The sequence below is a fragment of the Chiloscyllium plagiosum genome, chromosome 8 (genome assembly GCF_004010195.1).
Source record: "Chiloscyllium plagiosum isolate BGI_BamShark_2017 chromosome 8, ASM401019v2, whole genome shotgun sequence".
NCBI lineage: Eukaryota > Metazoa > Chordata > Chondrichthyes > Orectolobiformes > Hemiscylliidae > Chiloscyllium > Chiloscyllium plagiosum.
Window position 1 is genome coordinate 27675771 of NC_057717.1, and position 8368 is coordinate 27684138.

Below are 8368 nucleotides of genomic sequence, written 5' to 3' on the forward strand. Positions count from 1 at the left end.
CAGCCATCTCTGCCATGGGGGCCAGGGGGTCAGAGGGTTTGAGGTCTAATTTCTTTCCGTTTTGTACTGAATAATCTCCATAGGATTTGAGATGAACTGCTGAGTTACTATACTTCCTCTGACTTATCACAGTCCCACAATCTTCCAACTGCAAATATCGGCTTCTATGGCATGGAGATTGGTACTCTCGGGGACCATTAGTACCACATAAGACGTTCTTCCTAAAATGCAATCAAGGAAGGGGAGCAAAAAGTCTAAACTATACACTCTCTCCATTCGTGAAAAGGGCGCGCCGAGAGACTAAACCAACAATTTGACAGAAACTTATCCCGCGATCACGTCGCAACCTGACAAACAATCACTTAAATTAAATGGTCCGTTAAACAGTTTTCTTTAACCTGAGGTTAAGCGGTTCCGTTTTTGTTTCTGCTCTCCAAATTCCCATGTCGTTCGGGGGTTTCACTGGCCCTTTGATTCTTATAATGTGTCCAGCCCTTTTTGGCCTTCCTAATTGCCGTCTCTGTCGTGAGGAGGGCTTGATACGGACCTTCCCAGTCTGGCTGAAGTTTCGTCTAGGACCACGATTTGATTAGGACCCAATCGCCCGGTCTGAGCGGATGCATGCAAAGTCAAGGAGGTGGCGTCTGGGCAAGCAGACCCTGAGTTCAAAGAAAAGATAGAGAACCGGACAGGGCCAGTGTATACTTCCTTAACTTCTGTTCATTAATTTCCACAATTGGAACCTCGCTTTTGTGCCCAAATAAGGTAAGCGTAACAATGTTTAAACAAGGGCACAATCCCAAGTCCTTTCTAGGTGCTGTTCACAACCGTAGGAGAGCCAAGGGTAGACACTTTGTCGGAGTTTGGTCTCAAGTACTAATTTAGATAGTTGTTTTTTCAGCGTCTGATTCATTCTTTCAACCTTTCCTGATGGGGATGGGAGCCAAGGAGTGTGAAATTCCCAGGTGATTCTTAAACTCTTCATTGTCTCCTGTAATAGTTTAGAAGCAAAATGTGTACCTTGATCTGAGTCTATATGTTCTACTACCCCGTACCTGGGCATTATCTGTTCAAGAATCACCTTGGATACCCCATTCGCAGTGGCTGTAGCCAAGGGGTATGCTTTGACCCATCCGGACAAATGGTCAATGATCACCAACAGGTACTTCAACCTTCCCACCCGGGCTAACTTGGCATAATCTTCCTGCATATTCTGAAATGGTCGTAGCCCAGGTGGTCGTCCTCCCTCAACCTGCCTCCTCAAAACCTTTTTGTTTATCTTTTCACATGTTATACATCCTTCATATATCTGTTTGGCAATGCTATATACTCCTTCACATCCATATCTTCGCAGGACTAAATCGCACATTGCCTACACCCCTAATGACTTCCCTAATACAAAATGGTCATAATTTCTCGCATCATCATTTTATTAAGCATCTCCTTTCCATCAGGTAGCAGCCAACGCCCCTCTTCTGTTTAATTGCCCCTGTGTCTTTCAGTTCCTCCTCCATCTTAGTATTAAATAATGGAGTAATCAGAGGATCTGGGAGTGAAGGTATCAGGGGACATAATACTGCTTCTGGTGGGCTCATGGCTCCGTCCCTAGATGCCTCATCCACCAATCTATTCCTCCTTACTTCTAAGGTATTCCCCCTTTTGATGCCCATTCCCATGAACCACAGCTATTTCCTGGGGCAATAGTTGGGATTCTGAAACTCGCTTTATTAATCCCTCATTTACTAATTCCTTGCCCCTACTGGCCCCTCTAAATCCATCCCAGAATGCACATAGAGTCATTCAGTCTTTGTAAAAACTCTAAGCGCCTCTCTTCCTCTCCTTGACAGACCTCAAATGCCTTCGTTAAATTCTGCGACTTCGGGGCAGCTTCTCCAATTGCCCTTATTAATGCATTTTTCATAATTTTCATCTTTACCCTATCTTCTAGTTTTTGATGATCCCAACTGCGGTCTCCTAAGGGGAACTTATCCTCTTCCTGACCTGCCCCTTCAGTTCCCATGGGGTATTCCCTGTTCCAGACTCCAAATGCTGCTTTCCTTATCAACTCTCTTTCTTCTCCACTAACTAAAGTATTTAGTACGGACATTAATTCTGTCCAAGTATATACATGCGGACCCAGGAACTGATCAATCTGTTCTGACAAAAATACCGGATCTTCTTTATGTATTTTCATTTCTTTTCTAACGGACCTTGCTTTCCCACTCGTTGAAAGGTCATTAACACATCCAATTTCTCTTTCCCCAATAGGGACCTCTCTTAATGGAAGCATGTTTTGGACCAACATTTCTTTCGTCTCCCCTTCACTTTCTTCTAATCTTTCCATTTGGCTTCTGGTGCCTTTTGCATTCGGCACCTGACTTTTATCTATTTCCTGTTCTGTCTCAGACGTGATGTGACCTTCATCCTCGTGCACCAGTCCCTCTGCCTGCCCCTGACTCGTACCAGAAACCGCCACGGGCTGTTGGATTCTTCCATATGGCGGGGTAAATTATCTAATACCTCCCATGGGGATAGAGGTGGTGCAATAGGGATTTTCTTTTCATCTATTTTTACAGAGCACATCCGTATTTTAGATTCACCCTTCCAACAGGTGGCATCATCAGACTCCTCCTGACTGAAGGGTTCTTTTTCATTAACATATAAACTTAAATATTGACAAACCCAGTCTTCGTCCGACCAGTACTTTGTCCAGAAGACGGCAGGATGAAGAATGGGTTCCTCAATCCATGCAAAACAACAATACTTTATCATCTTCTTTCTTGCTTTTTGTCGTATGCGTGTTCATTTTGCTTCCAATTTCCCTACATCCTACCCAACGGGCTTTCTGGAGGAATGATGCCAGGGACGCCTCTCTTCTCAACGGAGGATTTTCCTTTACTACTTGTTGCACAACCCACTTCACCCTGGTTCACCACCCAGTGGCCTCAATCACCTCTCCCAATAGGGATCCAATCCCTATAGAATCTCAGGATGCTTTCCGCAGAAAATCCTTGAGTCAAATCAAGATAGGGCACTTTTTAGGGGTTAGCTTGACCCCTGTCAGGTAATTCTGGTGTCCTTCTAAATCGCGAAAAGGCAATCGATATACACGCCTATGAACCAGAAATCTCGATTCCAACTCGAGGTAGGGGTTTGGTACTCCCGAACCTCCGGTTACTTTCGTTAGTCCCTCATAACTTCTAAAACTCAAGCCCCAGGCACCAAGGTAGTACTTAAAAGTAAATTTTCTTACCTTGGTCTGTGCACAGAGTTACCTGACGATGAGACGTCTTCTGATTGTGCCTTCCCCCTTGGGTCCCACCCAAGGTCCCATTGAGTCCAACTCAAAGTACACACACTCACTACTAACTAGTTCGGAATGACTCTTAAAGGATTCAATTCAGGCAATCCCTCAAGGCACCCACCGGTGAAAAACACGAGACTTTTCTGAAGGAACGGGGCGCACCTTCTCAGTTATCGACGGTGGGAGCCTTTTCAGGAGCTGAAGTTCATCCTGGATAAGCCCCCAGTTGGGAGAAACGAACCCACTTAATCAATAATTTTCAGTCCGAGTCAAAGTGTTTCGAAGCAGCACATTTATTCGAACATCTTTAAAGATGGGTGGCTCTATGAGGAGAGACACACTCGACAGTAAAATACAGAGCGTTTTATACTTTTCTGAGGGGTCTCTCGACACCCCTACATCAAGCAATTAACCTATTATAAGGGTCTACTTCATTCTATCCCCTTACTTGGTTATTACTTGCGCCCGTTATTCCCTCATTTGGTAATTCCCTGCACCCAAGCCTAAGCCTCACTTGTTTTGCTTTTTAATCTGTCTCATTTGGCTGTCCTTGTTCGTTACAGCCTTCCTGTTACTTTATCCCGCTCCTCTTTTCTTGCCTTCTGACTTCTGAGATCATCCTTTACTATTTTGATAATCCAAAAAGCGGACCTACAACTATGAGCTTATTGCGAAATGCCCCTGCTGATTCTTTTGTGGTCAACTACAATACTCATAGTTATTTCTTAGCTTAAAACTACTTCTTTAAAATACCCTCTATATTCGTTAATATCAACATAAACCTGACAACCTGAGATTTTTCTCTCTCATCCTCGAATAAAGATTCATGGATTGTATGAGAGATTATTTCTGAGAGCAGGATGTTATGGAACCAACCAGAGAATGGGCTAATTTAGATTTAATATTATGTAACAAGGAAGGATTGGTGGATGATTTGGTATTTAAGGTTTGCCTTGGAAAGAGTAACCACTTGCTGGAGTTTCACATTCAGACTGAAGGCGTAAAGATTGAGTCACACATGAGAGTTTTAGTGTTAGGCAATGGTAATTATGCTGGCCTAAGGAAGGATTTGGCCTGGGTGGACTGGGGGCGGGGGGGGGGGGGGTGTAGAAAAGAACATTCAAAGGCAGAACAGCTGAAGAACTTTGGCAAATAATTATGGAGATACTGACGACCAAGCAAGAGTTGCAAAACGGAGAAAAATCTTCCATATTTTGATAAGGAAGTCAAGCATAACATGAAGTCAAATCCGAGGGAATATCATACTGCACAAGTTAGTTACACTGTGGAGGATTGGGCAGGTCAGTGGCCTCGCGGTGTTTAACTGAAGTTTTATGTGATAAACCCAGATAATGTTCTGGTGACCTGGCTTTGAATCCTGCCACAGCAAGTATGGGAGTTTGAAGTCAAATCTGGAATTAAGAGACTGGTGGTGATTGTGAATCGATTGCCAAGAAAAACTCACCTGGTTCACTCATGTCCTTTAGGGAAGGAAACTGCCATCCTTACCATAGACTCACGACTCTCAGGCTGAAGGCATTTCTCCTTATCTTCGTTCTAAAAGATCTTCTCTTTACTCTAAGATTATGTCCTTGATTCCTTTCTCTCCTAACAATGGAAGCATCTTCCCAACATCTACTCTGACCTGGCATTCAGTATTCTGTATGTTTCCTTTAGATCTCCCTTTATCCTTCTAAACACCAGCGAGTATAAACCCAGAGACCTCATATGTTAAGCTTTTCATTCCTGGGATATTGGGCCGAAAACAGCACGCAATACACCAAAAGTGGTCTGAACAGAGTCTTATAGAGCCTCAGAAATCCATCACTGCTTTAATATTCAAGTCGTCTCAAAATAAATGCCATCACTGTATTTGCTTTTCTGACGGGTGCGCAACCTGAAAGAATAATCTTACGATGGACAATAATAAATTTACCATGGAGTTACAAAAATGAACAGTGATTAAAACATGCTGGGAAATGGATCCCAGCCTTGATTAAAGTCTATGTGCTTATCCACATGCTGCAGAATCCAGACAGGATGCAGTTACCCAGATATGGTTTGCAAACAAATCTAACAGCTCCAGACCCTGCAATACCCACATGAAGTTGGACCTGAATGGGACAATGGAATATCGCCCTTGGGCCATCAATGTGACAACAGTAGGTTGGGTCTTATTGATCAGGGTAAATGAATCTGATCATTCCATTGGAAGATCCTGCACACCCTCACAAAAAGGCGTGAAGACTTGGAAGGATAAGAATCACCGTAAAACCACTCAGAGAGTGGTAACTCGAGAATAACTACTGAAAGAGAGACACTTACAAGACCATCAGAAGATCAAGAAGATTTCACCACATGGAATCTGGTCAACTTCGAGTGGGTTGGTATGTGATCATGCAAAGTTAAGTTAAACTGTAAGATAGTTTATAGTGTTTTTCATTACATTAAAGTACGTTTTATTGTTCTAATATTAATTATGTTCAATAAACAAATATTATTGTTTATAAGAGTTGACTCAGTTCTTTTGATGAATATAAGATTTCAAACACTTTGTGAGGCAGATACTGACTACTGACTCAGCTTGCACTTTTAGCTTGAGACAATCCTGGACTGGAACTCGCAACACTCTTTGTACTTCACACGTCTGAATTTTCTCCACAGTTACAAAATAGTCTATACCTCTCTTCTTCCTACAAATGTGCATCACCTCGCACTTTCTCAGGTTTTACTCCATCTGCCACTTCTTTGTCCACTTTCCTACCCTGTCTACATCCTTCTGCAGCCTCCGTGCCTCATCAATGATACTTGTCCCACTACCTAACTTTGCATCCTTACTACTTACTCAGCTTGCACGTTTACCTTGAGACAATCCTGGACTGGAACTTGCAACATTCTTTGTATTTCAGACGTCTGAATTTTGTCCACAGTTTTAAAATAGTCCATACCTCTCTTCTTCCTACAAAAGTGCATCACCTCGCACTTTTTCAGGTTTTATTTCATCTGCCACTTGTTTGTCCACTCTCCTACCCTGTCTAAATCCTTCTGCAGCCTCCCTGCCTCATCATTGATACCTTTCCCACTACCTACCTTTGCATCATCTAAAAGTCTCACCGGAGTGCCCTCAGTTCCTTCACCTAGATCCTTAATGTACAAAGTAAAAAGTTTTGGTTCCCTTGCGGAACGCCAGTTGTCATCAGCTGCTATCCTGAGAAGGACCCTTTTAGTCCCACTCTCTACTTTCTGCCAGACAGGCAAGCTTCGGTACACGTTAGTACCTTGCCTCTGACACCATGGGCCTTTATCTTATTCAGCAGCCTCCTATGAGGAACCTTGTCCTTTATGAAATGCAGATAGATAGCATCCATTAGCTCTCTTTGGTCTAATCTGCTTGTTACATTCTCAAACAATTCTAACAGAGGAATTAGCATGGCCTCCCATTGATGACACCGTACTGACTTCGCCCTACTTTACCATGCACTGGGAAATATTCAGAAATCTCATCCTTCACAATGGATTCCAGGAACTTACACAAGACCGTGGTTAGGCTAATTAGTTTGTTATTTTCTGTTTTTTGCCTTATTCCCTTTTTAAACAGGGTGTCAGGGAGATCCAAGATGGCGGCGACCCAGTAGGTCTGAGTCTGCAGAGCTCTGTCCAATACTCAGGCAAAGTGGGGTATCCACCCTCACATCACCTGCTAAATTGTTTAAAATAGTTTTTGTACAGCAGCCTTGGCCATTCTACATTAAACTTTAGCAATTTGATGCTTTTTAAAATGACCAAAGGCAAAGGCTCCCGCAGTTCCCAACAGGTGCGAATCATTCCCCCCCCCCCCTCCCCCACCCACACCGCAGCGAGACAGCTATCCGCAGCCGCCCAGGGGGACTCACCTGCAGAGGCGAGACTGATCTCAGAACTTGCTAAACTCTGAGAGAAGATTGATCCGTCCATTGAAGAGATGCTGTCCAGGTGGGATTCGATCTCGATCATGCTGCATAAACATGATGGGGAGGTCGAGAAACTCATGCAACATGTCAGGGGAGCGGACCAACGGGCCTCGGCCTCCGAGACCACTGCTGAGCCATCTATGGATCAGGTCTGGGGTCTGGAACATCGAGTCCCGACCTTATAGGAACATATTGACGACCTCGGAAATCGAGGTCATCGGGAAAATATTCGATTGCTGGGCCTTCCCGAACAGGAGGAGAAAGGGCAGCTTGTTGATTTCCTGGAGCAATGGCTCCCACAGCTGCTGAAAATGGAGTCGTAGCTGGGCCAAGTGGAGTTTGAGCGGGCCCACCGTGTTGCTGTGCGCCAGCTCATGTGGGACCAGCGCCCCTGCCCAGCCCTAGTTCAACTTCAACATTACAGGGAATAACAGATCCTGTGAAAGGCATCCAGAGTGTTGGGGAAGGATCCCTATGCCAGGATATACAAGGGCTCCAGGATAATGTGGTCCGTAAGAACAAGGCATTTGATAAGGCGAAGAAGCGTCTGAGGGATTTAAATATTCAATATTCTATGCGCTGCAGTCATGGAGGATCTGTGTATAACTTTAGATCACTGGAAAAAGTAAAATAATTCCTGGATGCTCTCAAATAGACTGCGGGACTTGAACTGTATGGATAATGGCATTATTTTGCCCCCCTTTTGTTTTTCCCTCCTCCTTTCTTCCTCTTTCTCTTCTCCATATTTCCTTGGTGGGGTGGGGCTCGATCCTTATCCTTTTTATAGACCCTTATCTTTAGCTTGCGGGTATATTTGATTATTGGGGGATGTAGATAGGCCAACAAGAGGTGAGGCCATACTGGATTTGGTTCTGGGCAACGAACCAGGCCAGGTATTAGAATTGAGGTAGGTGAGCACTTTGGGGACAGTGACCACAATTCAGTGACTTTTACTCTCGTGATAGAGAGGGATAAGTGTGCACTGCAGGGCAAGAGTTATAGCTGGGGGCAGGGAAATTATAATGCGGTGAGGCATGACTTAGGATGCGTGGCTTGGAAAAGTAGGCTTCAAGGAAAGGGCGTAATTGATATGTGGAGCTTGTTCAAGGAGCAA